Below are 13,044 nucleotides of genomic sequence, written 5' to 3' on the forward strand. Positions count from 1 at the left end.
TTGAGCCTGCTCCACCATCCAATAAGATCATGGCTGATCTTCTGGTGTTTCGATTTCCTCATTCCCACCTACTTATGATAGCCTTTGATTTCCTTGCCTAACAAGAATCTATCTACCTCTGCCTTAAAAATATTCAATGATCCTGCCTCCACTGCCTTCTGAAGCAGGGAGTTCCAAAGTCACAAGCCCCTCTGGGAGAAAAAAGTTCTCCTCATTTCTGTCCTAAAAGATCAATCCCTAATTAGTCAAACCATTGTAATACAAAGTAATACAGTATTTTCACACCAAATAGATATTTCAGGGCATTATCCTCCTACAAGATGCTTGTGGTCTGCCTAAACTGCTATATTTATTTTGTGAAAGCTCACAACTGAAATTTTACTCATGAATCTTAAATGACTCAGTCTATTTATAATTTTGGGAAAGACAGTAACCTGTGTTATATCCCAGAAAGCCAGTTGGGGAAGGATAGAAGTGGATCCAATCTTTACACATTTTTATAAGCATCTATTTACAGAGACACATATAACAAGCATGGACCTCCTAACCAACAATCACAGTTTCCGCTTGTGCCTATTTATAGGGGCAGAAGTGAATCCCTGGTTAATGCATACATTTAAACACAATTAATATACAATTAACAATCTGAGCAATACCAAATAGTGAAAGGTCAAATTTAACATTCTTAACATTTAATGGAAATTACGGAAGGTTCTCATATGACCAAATAATTCCAAAATTGGAAGCAGTGCTACAGAAAAAGTCCAAGATAATTGGATTGGAGCAAATCAACTTTATCAGCCCTAATAATGTGAATTCAAATCAAGTGGTATATTTGATGACTTTGGTGGTGAGGAAGATGATTTTTTTCATTACTTGTTCATGGGATGTGAGCGTCACTGGTTAGGCGAGCATTTATTGCCCATCCCTAATTGCCCCTGAGAAGGTGGTGGTGAGCCGCCTTCTTGAACCGCTGCAGTCCATGTGGGGATGTGCTGTTAGGAAGGGAGTCCAGGGTTTCGATGCAATGACATGGAGGAACGGCGAAATATTTCCAAGTCAGGGCGGTGTGTGAGAAAATACATTGGTTGGAAGAGCGTATTGAAAGCTCACTGCAAACTCCAGTTGGAGAAAGGAATTGAAAATGTAATCCTACAAGGCAACAATTTCTTCAATGAACATTGTGATTGGCACTGACGCTACAATTTTGAATGAAATACTGACAATGCAAAAAGTATTGACATCCACATTATGTGATCTCACTAGACTTCTGTGTTTTTATTATTCAACAGTTTACTATGCGCAAGGTAGATTTGCACCAAATTATCATTATTGAAAAGGTTAGTCATTCAAAAATTGCACAGCAGTAAAATGAAAATACGAGTCCTCAGTCTCTGCTCATTAACAATTCAAGCTAGACTGAAAAGCACATGACACAAATAAATTAACGCACTCTGCCTATTACATGGTATAAGCATTGATCATACTTGGCTTGTGTAAAAGTTTTTACATTCAAAATTGTCAAATTTTCTGTAGCTTGCATTAAGCATTTTTTTTATAATAGAAAAGAAAAATACTGTGGATGGTGTAAATCTGAAATAAGAACAGAAAATGCTGGTCAGGCAGCATCTGTAGGGAGAGAAATAGTTAAACTTTCAGGTCTGATGAAATGATAACGACTTGAATTCTTAACTTTGTTTCTCTGCCCACAGATGCTGCCAGACCTGCTTAATACTTCCAGCACTTCTGTTTTTATATAAGTATTTTGATGCTATTTAAAATTATCATATGAAATGTTTGACAATGCAGCACAAGGCTTGAGCTGCCAACCCTCCAGGATTGCCCTGGAGTCTATAGGAATTAAAGATTAATTCCCAGGGTGTTGCTGTGAACAACCCAGGAGAAAAATCATTACCAGTTATAAAAATTTTGGACTTGGGGAAAGAATAATCCAATCAGATAATAAATAGTCTTTATAATAAAGAAAATAATAGCAATCACTTTGCAGTTGGTGTGGGCTGGTGGTGTACCACAAGTGTGGACATGCTGGGCAACTAATGGTAAGAGTGAGGGGCTGGGCCAGCTGGTGGAGGAAGATCAAGTGATGATACGTCCAGGAGTCTATCCAACTAAAGTTGGCAACCCTACGTCAGACTAAAGTAACAGAAGTGCATGGAATGGACAGGGATGTGAAAAAAGTGAGTTGTTAATGTGCAGGAACAGCTTATAACACCTGAGAATTCTGTAGCATTATAAAATTATGAATTAATGTGTTGTTGGAGGTTGAAGGTGGATGACAAAGCCTTGCTTGAATATTAGAGATTTATTACTGATACTTCACTAGCTGACATACTGTTATATTGTATCAAATATCCTTATAACACTTGATGTCCCGGCCTCATTGGAAAAGGGACAAATTGACATCAGTGCATGGGAGGAACTTGCTACAAACTGTACCACGTGGTGGCGCCTCACCCAACAAGCCACAACACATTCAGAAACTGACCGCACAACCATTGTGGAGAAGGGACGAAAGCAGAAGGAGAGAAAGCAGAATCCTGAGGAACCCCTTTCCTCAGGGCGACTCTTGTCCTCTCTGCCCAAAGACCTGTGACTCCAGGATTGGCCTCCTGAGTCACCTGAGGATACACAAATCATGAAGGCTGGCAGATGTCATCCTTGTTCTGAGGGACTGACAATCACAATGATAATGTACTAAGAATGAATGATGCTCCTTGTTCAAAAGCATAGCATTGATCTATGGCAAAATCGCTTGGAATTACATAAAATTTATGGCACAGAGAAAGGCCATTCAGCCCAATTGGTTTATGCGCCTCATACCCTTTATGGTCACATCTCATCATCCGAAACCTATCAGCCTCACAAAAGGTTATTACACAAGGTAAGAGCTCGCCGGGTTAAGGCTGATATATTAACATGGGTAAAGGATTGGCTAATGAACAGGAAACAGAGTCAAGAAAAATGGATCAGTTTCAGGTTGGTCAATCATGATGGGGTGTGCCACAGGTATCAGTGCTGGGGTCTCACCTATTACGATCTATATTACTGACTTGGATGAAGGGACCTACGTATTGCGGTTAGATTTGCAGATGATACAAAGTTAGGTGAGGAAGCAAGTTGTGAGGAGGGTACAGAATCTGCAAAGGGATCTAGAAATGAGTGGGCAAAAAATTGGCAGATTGAGTATAATGTGGGAAGTTCTGTGGTTGTCCACTTTCTCAGGAAGAATAGAAAATCAGAATATTATTTGAATAGAGAGAGACTGCAGAATGTTGTCTTACAGAGGAATCTGGGTGTATTTGTACATGAATCACAAAAAGTTAGCATGCAGGTAAAGCAAGTAATTAGAAAGATTAATGGAATGTTGGCCTTTACCCCAAGAGGGATGAAGTATAAAAGTAGGAGACTCTTGCTACAACTGTACAGGACATTGGCTGGACCACACCTAGAGTAACATGTACATCTTTGATCTCCTTACTTAAGGAGAAATATACTTGCATTGGAAGCAGTTCAAAGAAGGTTCACTAGGCTGATTCCTGGGATAAAGGGGTTGTCCTATGAGAAAAGGTAAGCAAATGGGGCCTGTACTCAGTTTAGAAGAATGAGAGGTGATCTTAATGAAACATATAAGATTCTGAGGGGACTTGACAGGGTAGATGCTGAAAGTATATTTCCTCTGGTGGGGGAACCTAGAACTAGGGGGCACAGTTTAAACATAAGGGGTCTCCCATTTAGAATGGAGGTGAGGAGGAATTTCTTCTGTCAGAGGGTCATTAGTCTTTGGAATTCCCTTTCACAGAGGAGGATTAGTCTTAGAAGATATTTAGAACTGCGTTAGACAGATTTCTGATCGACAAGAGAGTCAAAGGTTGTGTAGGCAGGAAAGTGGAGTTAACGCTACTTCATCAGTTTAGCCATGATCCTATTGAATGGCGGAGCACTCTTGAGGGGCTCAATGACCTACTCCTATTCCTCTGTCATATGATCTTATAACCTTCTATTATTTTCTTCCTCGTGTTTAGTTTCCCCATCGATGCATGTGGACGCTTGCTAATCAATGTGATGTTCAGGTTAACATTGAGTGATATAATGTGATCACTTTGGATTGCAAGTTGCAATCAAAGAAGATGCAAGGGGGTTGGGGGGGGGAAAGACTTGACACCATAACTTTATTTTAAAAATAAAAAGAGAAAAATCACATGATTTATACTTAAAATGCAGCACTGCAAAAGTTCTAAGTGGGCTACACAGCAGCAAACATGAAATATGGACATTGCAATGAGCTTCAGTGAAGATGACACCTCCCCAGTTGCCCTTCATAAGAACCTCCTCCTCCTTCTCGCGGAAGAACATTCATGACGGAGCCTAAAGGCGCTGACCCTTGACCCGCCCCTGTGACGAGTCGCAGGAAACCCCGTCGGAAGGAGGCGCCATCTTGGAAGTTGCAGGAAGGGAGAGTTTTAAGAAGTGATTTTTTTTTGTGCGGCGGCGGCGGAGGTGGGGGGGGGTAAAGTAAAAACAAAAGAAGCGAAGAGAAGATTATATAAAGAATTACTTGCGGACGTTTTTTGTTTCCTTGTGTGTGCAGAAGACGGTAAGATGGAAAGGTGGGTGGGCGGGTGCGGGGATTAGTCGGGGTGCAGGAGGAGGAGGCGGAGGATGTGGATGTGGAGCTGGGGCTCGGCGGCTCCTGGGCGGCCTTTTGTGTTTGTGTGTGTGTGTGTGTGTGTGTTTGGAAGCGGTTCCTGGTTGCCTGATTCCCGGAAGGCCCGGCCATGGCTGGGTCCCTGGTGTTGTTCAGTCACACCGCAGTGAGGGTGGGGGTGATGTTGGGGGTGGGGGTGAAAGGAGAAGCCGCTCCCCTTTCCTGCCCGGAGCTCCCGCTTGGCCTGATCCCCCCCCCCCCCCCGAGTCTGGGCCGGTCTATAAATTCTTATTCCAAACATACTCGCAGCCGGTTGCTGTGGTTTGCTTCCTGATTATTTTTATTATTTTTTTAAATGTACATATTTAACGGCCGCCGGTGAAAGGGAAAGGACGAGAGGCCTGACTTATTTTAACCCCCCCCCCCCCCATTAAATAGTAGAACAATTCGGGTGGGTTATTTGGCAAGCGTCTGACCGCATCATCCAGCTGATATTTGTGGCGGACTGATGCCAGTTGGGGTGGGGAGTAGAATTCTTGCGAAGAGCGGGGTGCATTGCATGAATAATAAGCTTTGGTGTCCGCCTAAAACAATAATCTCAACTTGTCAGTGTTTGCACAGTGCCCGCAGAATAATGCGTCCACAGCCTATTGACACTAAAATGTTTGGTTGTTTAGCATTTTTGTAGTGAGGGTTTGGCTGACTTCGTACAGCAAATCCTCATCACGTTCGTTTGCAATGTTTGTAACTAGGATAATTCTGATATTCATCTTGATAATTGATTCACTTATGAACATAAATGACTCTTCACACATGTGCATAGTAATGCCATTTTTTCTTGTCTGCAGTACTGAATCATTTTTTTTATGCTTGTTGAGTTAAATTGTAGGTTGAATGTACGATTTTATATTTCCGATAACTTGCATTCTGATGGGCTTTAAATTAATGCATTAATGAAATTGGCTTTGTTAGATCATGTATGACTTTTTAAAAGGGAAATTGAGAGTGACTAGCATTAGATAACTTTGATAGCTTTGCACGTAACAATAAAATGTGACAAGTTTAGAATAGAAGGCAAGAGTAACTTTTTAACATGGGCAATACTAGTTGGAAAAGTGAACTTGCTTTTGGGAAGAGATGAATAAATAGGTCAAAAGGTTGTTTTTTTTTAGAAAAATGGTGATCTAGAAGTCAATATAGAATCATAGAATCATTACAACAGTGAAGGAGACTATTTGGCCTGCTGTCATTTCTGGTTTGTGGCAAGAGCAACTCGCCCTGTTTCACTTGCCCCACCTTTTTTCCCCCATAGCCTTGCAAATGTTTTCTTGTCAGATAAAGAACCAATCCCCTTTTGAAAGCCACAATTGGAGCTGCCTCCACCACACTCACAGGCAGTGTATTTCAGATCCTGACCACCCACTGGTTTTAAGAAGGGAAAAAGTTATTTTTTGGTGTTGACTTTGGTTCTTTTGCCATTCCCTTTAAACCGGTTTCCTGTGGTTCTTAACCCTTCTGCTAATAGGACCAATTTCTCTCTATTGACTTTGACTTTGTCCAGACCCTGCCATGATTTTGAACATGTCAAATTTCCCCTCAACTTTCTCTTTTAGGGGAGCAGCCCCAGCTTCTCCAATCTAGCCAAGCACTTGCAAGTGCAGAACGACCAGATCTAAAGTTCCCTCATCTCTGCCCGTCAGAAACTTTAGCCCAGATGTCAGAAACTTGCTACTGCACCAGTGTGACATGGTTTTCCATTCCCAGACCAACAACCTTGTGGCACCTCTGAGATTTCTGATCAGTATCAAATTGGGGACAGTTATGTGCTGCAGGTTTATATGCATTATGAGCCAGGTTGAGATTGTTCAAGCTGATTTCTCATTGGATCCTCACAGCCAAAAGAGAGAGAAGACTTCTGCATGGTTAGGACTTGAACTGTCTGGTGTGATGGTATGTAAGCCACTGCGCTAACACTGGAAGATATTCTACCACGTTTATCTTTATTATGTGCATTTTCATGAGTGTACCTCAGTATGTTCCATAGCATAACCATAGATTATCTTGACAGTCAGTGGAATTTTTTTTTAACAAGGCATTATTTCCTGACTTGGGATTTAATGCTAGAAAGTAGAAGTCACTTGTAGACATCTTGGTCTTCCCAAATTAAATTTCCCATAAAACGATGGTCTGGGGCCTATTTTGTATTGCTCAATGCAATGAATAGTGTGCAGCTGACTCCTGATAGTTTTTCTACTTAAATTGTTTCACAGCAAAGTGGGAGTCGAGTGCCTTAAACTAAGCAACCTTTAAGTATGTTTTGAGTATTTGTGAGCATTGTAATAGATGCAGAACTGTCTCAAATATTTAGTCTCCATCTTGGAGTATTTTTCCTTGTGAGAAAAAGCTGCCAAAGTTGTTGAATGGCCTTTATTTAATTGCTTCATTTTAAAAGTAGAAGTGTTAATATCTTATGAGACACTGGTCTATCTTTAGTAAATATGTATTGTTTGCTTTATAGTGTTCTGCTGTCCTAATAGCATTGTCCAACCAATCAATCTGTTACCAAATGCAAATTTAGTATTGGCACTTGGCCTTTATTCTAATTTTACAAAAGTTTGGCATAGATGTGTCAGTGGGTGTGGAATGTGGCTAATCCCACTTTATTGCTGACAGTTGGACTTGAAATTGGGTGGAGCTTGGAAGGTGAAGTGAAGATTGGTAATTCCCTTTTTTTTCTTTCTGGCATTGAATTTGTAATGCGTAAATTCTTGCATTGGTGTACCAAAGTTCTAGCTGGGAATTTCTTCTGGAGTCCATCAACTACAAGCCCATAGCTTAGTCATTTTTTCACAACTATGTCTCTGTTCTGGTGTGTTGCATGAAGTTAATGTTGCAGTAATTGTGATCACTACAAACAGTGTATATCATCTACACAAACTGCTCTGCCACACAATGTAAAATATAATTTTTCGAAGTGATTCAGATTCATTGGTTAGTGATCACTATTTCAGACTTCATTCCTGTTTCCTCTTGTCTGTATTCTCCTCTAGGTGGCAAGTAATAATGCCTGCACCACAAACATTTCCATGACTGCATTGGTACTGAGATAACTAGCAGGTAGTTAATGCTTAGTGTTTTATTTTTAGTATGATGATCATTGCTTTGTGTCTGTGGAAAGTGTCTGTGAAAACCATAAAATTAATGTCAGATTGAGGTCTGTTTAAGATAATTTGCTCTTGCAATAGTTGATGTCAGATGAAATACTTATGTCTTTGGTAAAAGTTAAAGAACTTTCATTTTATGTTGGGGACCTTGGGACATTCCAAAGGCTTTCACATAGAGGCAATCATTACTCCCAGAAGAGCTTTCTGCAGTGTCGAGCTCTTTTGTAGTGCTGAGAGATTTTGTTTAAGATCTCATTGGGGTTGTCAGTGCAAATAGAGAATAAAGTGTTACAAATGCAAAATGGAAAAGCATTGGCATGAAGCATGCCAGAATTGAGTGTGCTCACATGCACCTCAGTTTTATTGGATCTGACTCTTAAAATTTGAAGGCTTATCTATTGTGCACTTCTGGAAAAGCAAATTGGAATAATCGTGCATTAGTATGAGTTTGTAACTCATCCCTTTTATATGTTGACTTGCATGATTAAGAATTGGAGGAAAAAGGGATGAATGTTTCTGCTGAGCTGAACATGGCTGAATTGTTGAAGCCCAAGAGTTTCCAAGCATTGCACATAATGAGTTGGTTGAAGGTTTGTCTTGTGTGTTGATTGAATCTGTACAGTTTTAATGCAATTTTTAAAAATTTGTTCATAGGTTTAAAAATTTGAAGAAAATATGAATGGCCTGTAGCAGAGCGCTAGGTTTTGTATTCAGTGCCGCTGCTATGTATGGCCTTCGAAATGCAGGTGATCAGCAGCAAGGAAGTAGTTACTAAAGGATTGGTGTTAGTAGCAACAACAAAGTGATTTGAGCATTATAAAACGTGTTTTGTTAGTTGAATTACAGAGCCATACTGGATCAGTGAGTACAGATTTAAAAAAGAACTTCTAGCCATCAAGTATGTAGTGTTCTATTTTGTGACTCTGTTCATTCCAATGGGATATACCACAACTGATCTTGTAAAATTGGATGGTGGGTTTAGGATCAACCATTGCTGTTTTTGTAATCTTTGAAGATGACTTAAATCCATTAATTAGAATATAAGGTTGTAATTTTAAATGGATGGTAACAAAGGGATGCAATTTTGTTCTGATATTTCAAAGCTTCATATAAAATGTAGAGCATCATTGAGAATCAATCTTCAGATACAAATTACGTACTCTAATTTGTTATTGTGATTCAGTTTGAAATTGGCTCAGGGGAGCAGTATTTTAAGTGATATTACAATTTGAATTTGTTAGCCTGCTGGTTACAGCTTTGTTTTCCATCAAAATCCTCATTTAACATGCAATTTTTAAACATGCAGTCAAACATGTTTTTCCATTAGCTGTTATTTTTGCCATGAGTTTTCCCTCATCTTGTGTAAAGTGATGTATCCTTTAATTCTATCAGATATACGTAGGAGAGATAATTGCACTTTGGAGCAAGATGTTTTGTTTTGATGAAGTACTTAAAGGAGGGATAATATTCTACCCGCTATTGCAAATGTCTCCAGTGATGTTGTGGCTCATATATGACCATTTCAATTCTGTCCATTCTTGTGTTATTGCATAAAATCTGGCTCCCTATCTTTTTTACAGTTGCCCTAAGATTTTTGAAGAAGATAATTGTTTATACCTTTTATAATATCTAATTGCTCCTTGACTAATCAACAAATGTATGAGCTATGAATGGTTGTGCATAAGGCAAATAGATATTACTGATGTAAATTACTGGGTTAACTAGCATTAACTGCTTCAGGAGTACAAGGCTTTTTTAAGCATTAGCAAGCCATAAAAGTACTTCAAACAATGTATTTTAATTCACTGGAAATTTCAAAAATTGGTATTATTAGACCGATTTCTGCCTCTCTCTAGCTTTGACCCTGCCTTGCACACCATCCTCATCCAGTGCCTGTCTGTCCAGCTCAGTGGGACTGCTGTTACCTGGTTCCATCTTCCAGGACTGACTAACCAGAGAGCCATCAGCATGGCTTCTCTTTCTCCACCCCCGCCCAATCAACTTCTCTTCCTCACCTGAAACCCCCACTGGTTCTATCGGTGTGCCTCTCTACTTCCTCTCTACACATCTGAAGACATGGTTAGGTTTCATGTGTACGCTGATGTCACTCACTCTTTATGTTGAATACTTAAGTGGCTCTGTTGTCAGAGTACTCACTAATGTCCAGGCTTGAATGAACTTAGATATTCTGGCGGCCAAAGCCATTGCTTTTGACACTGTACCCTTAGCACTGATTCCACCCTCTTTTCCAACCATGTTATTGGATAGAACATGACTCTGTGTATTTGTAGTCCCTGTATCCTATTAGCTTCTGCCTCTGTAGTCGTCTCTGAAACTTGGCCAGCCCGTCTTAAGTGCTTATCCATGCCTATGCCACCTGGGTGCCCGAACTGGCCAATATTCCAAACCACATCTTCTGTAAACTCCAATTCAACGAATAAACATGTCATCCTCCATTGTTTACACTCTACCTGGTAAACATAACTCCTAGACCTACAAAGGAGTAGATTTTTCACTGTTTATCAGCAACATAGCTTAAAGAAAACTTTGAATAGGCATGTTAAAGTTTAAAATCGCTATTACTCAAATTCAAGATTTTTCTGGTGCGGAACTTAACTTGCAACTGAATACCTTGGAATTATTGGGTTGTAAACCATGGTCTGTATCCTGGGTTGATGTCCAAGTCATCTTCAGTGAGTTTTTTTTTTGAGGGGGGCGTGGGGTGGGGTATTGCCTGACTTCAGGATACCCCAAAGTGCTTTACAGCCAGTGAAGTACTTTTCTTTGAAGTGTAGTCACTGTTGTAATGTAGGAAGTGTGGCAGCTAATTTACATACCAAGTCCCCACAAACAGCAATGTGACTATGACCAGATAATCTGCCTTCTGAGATCTTGATTGAGGGTTAAATATTGGCCAGGACACCAGGGATAACTTCGCTGCTCTTCAAAATCATTCCATGGGGTCTTTTATGCCCCTCTGAGGGGGCAGACTGGGCTTCAGTTTAACATCTCCATCTGAAAGGTGGCGCCCCTGACAATGCAGCTCTCTACTGCACTGCAGTGTCAACCTTGATTTTTGTGCTCCAGTCCTGGAGTGGGACTTGAGCCTACAATCTTCTGACTCAAGAGGCAAGAGTGCTACCAACTGAGCCATGGCTGATGGAAGAAGAGTGTGATGATTGTGTTGCATCAGGAGGTAGGCATATTTTTTGACTGAGTGTTGAATGACTGGATTATCAAGATGTTGAAATTTAAGAGTAACAGACCCCATGCTTTTAGGTATAGCATATGAGACTTTTTTGTCTGAGGGATGTGATTAGGATTAAAGAACGGATTTATGCATGCTAATTTATTTTTAGAAATTTAAATTGAGAAGTGGAGGATTCTGCATTCATTCTTTTTTTGGGACATTAAATTTAATTTTTTAGAGGAGCTTTCTTGCAAGTAAACTAGTGAATTAGTCAAATTTAAATGTGAATTTGCTCATCCGTACTAATGCATGCATTCAGTTGGGATACTTCAGTTGATACTTTGGCTCTCTGCTGATTCACTTGGAATCCTGAGTGCTAGCTAACCTGAGCTTGAGAACAGCAGCATCCCCATAAGGTGCTGTTTCATGCCAGCACCTTCAGAGGGTTTATCTATATTTTTCAGTTGCATAATTAAGATTTTCCTGGGTTCTGGAGGAGGAAAGTCGTGGTTCCTGTTTCTGGCTTGCCCTGTAACCATTACTGGGGGACAGATGTCTGAACTGAACAAAATTATGCTTAGCATGTGGGTAAATAATCTTCTGTCTTTGCCATTGTGGTGTAGCCCCTTGAATACAGTACTGGAGGGCTGTTGTGCTGGTAAGATGACTTTAAAGTCATGAAGTGAAGAGAAATGGAGAAAGAAAATTCCTCTTTTTTCTGTTAACTGCTCCTGTTAAACTTGTAACTCAATAACTCTGGGAATTAAATTTTATGCCAGGAAGAGCTTCCTGAATTTGAGGAATAGAATTGTTTATTTACATTTAGCATGCCTGTTTAAAAATATATTTTTTTTAAAAAACTGTGTTGATAGTAAATATGTAGTTCTGCTCATTTAATAGCAGACTTAAGCTTAGCCTGACACCAGTAGAGTTCTGCTGCTTTGTAGGTCTAGGAATTACCACCAAATTTGGCACCACCAGGTTAAATTGTAACAAATGGAGCATGACGAGGTCAAATGCAATTTCTCCTATTTTGTCGGTTTGATTAAATGTGCACTGCTAGTGTGGAAAATCTGTACATGTGTAAGCAATTATCCTGACTGAAAAACATAACTAATGCATTTAAATTTCTTCAGTTGATACTTGGGCTCTCCGCTGATTCACTTCTTGAAATTCCTTGGGTAAAGATACTTTTTTATTTATTTACGGGATGTGGGCACTGCTGGCTAGGCCAGCATTTATTGCCTGTCTCTGTCTTGTATTCTTGTATTCCAGGTGTGTTTGCTTTGGTGACTTGAACCTGGAGGTCACTGATCATGGACATCAGTGGTGAGTAAAGATTTAGAAACAAAATCAGCAGGCACTTGTAGTTTGAGTTAATTAAGGAGAGCCAGCACAAATTTTAGAAGGCAAATCACGCTTAACTAATTTAATTTTTTGAAGTAACACAAGGTTGTTGAAAGGAATGCAATGGATGTTGCCTATATGGATTTTGAAAGAGCATTTGGCCAAGTGTAACAAAAAGGCTGATTAACAAAATTATGACTTATGGAGTAGGGATATCACTGTCAGTTTGGTTGAAAGTTAGCTTGAGGGCAGAAAACAGAATAATGGAAATGGTAGTTTTTCAAATTGGAGTGGTAGACAGTGGTATTCCTTAAGGATCAGTGCACCGGTCATTGTTTTTTTTTTGTTATATAAATATCTTTTATTTTGAAATCTTACTTTGCATGCCACAGTTTGCCATTGATACCAAACATGGAGCAATGGCAAATTGAGGTTACCAGTCGGCTCCAACAGGACATAGACTGGCAGAATGGACAGACAAGTGGCCGATGGAATTTAATACAGGGAAGTCTGAGGTGATGCATTCTGGCAGAAGGGATTGAGAGAGGCAATATAGATTTACTGGTGCAGTTGTAAAGAGCATGCAGGAAAAGATAGTCTCTGGGCCCATGTGCATAGATCTTGGAAAGTGGCAGGGCATATTGAGAGAATAGTTAGCAAAGCAAATTGGACCTTGG

General features: G+C 39.9%; 1 protein-coding gene across 3 annotated transcripts in view; it reads left to right on the forward strand.

The window, feature by feature from the left end:
• Positions 1 to 4,466: 4,466 nt before the first annotated feature.
• The window catches only part of LOC121280940 (ras-related protein Rab-14), a 36,235-nt gene continuing 27,657 nt past the window's right edge, over positions 4,467 to 13,044 (forward strand). The window contains exons 1-2 of one of the 3 annotated variants that reach the window (XM_041193394.1): positions 4,498 to 4,615; positions 7,717 to 7,783. The gene's annotated coding sequence lies outside the window, so the exon portion shown is untranslated. Of the gene's footprint in view, positions 4,616 to 7,716; positions 7,784 to 13,044 lie in introns of all 3 variants that reach the window. The other 2 variants (XM_041193393.1, XM_041193395.1) reach the window with 2 other exon arrangements.

This window comes from Carcharodon carcharias, chromosome 8, assembly GCF_017639515.1.
Source record: "Carcharodon carcharias isolate sCarCar2 chromosome 8, sCarCar2.pri, whole genome shotgun sequence".
Classification (NCBI taxonomy): domain Eukaryota; kingdom Metazoa; phylum Chordata; class Chondrichthyes; order Lamniformes; family Lamnidae; genus Carcharodon; species Carcharodon carcharias.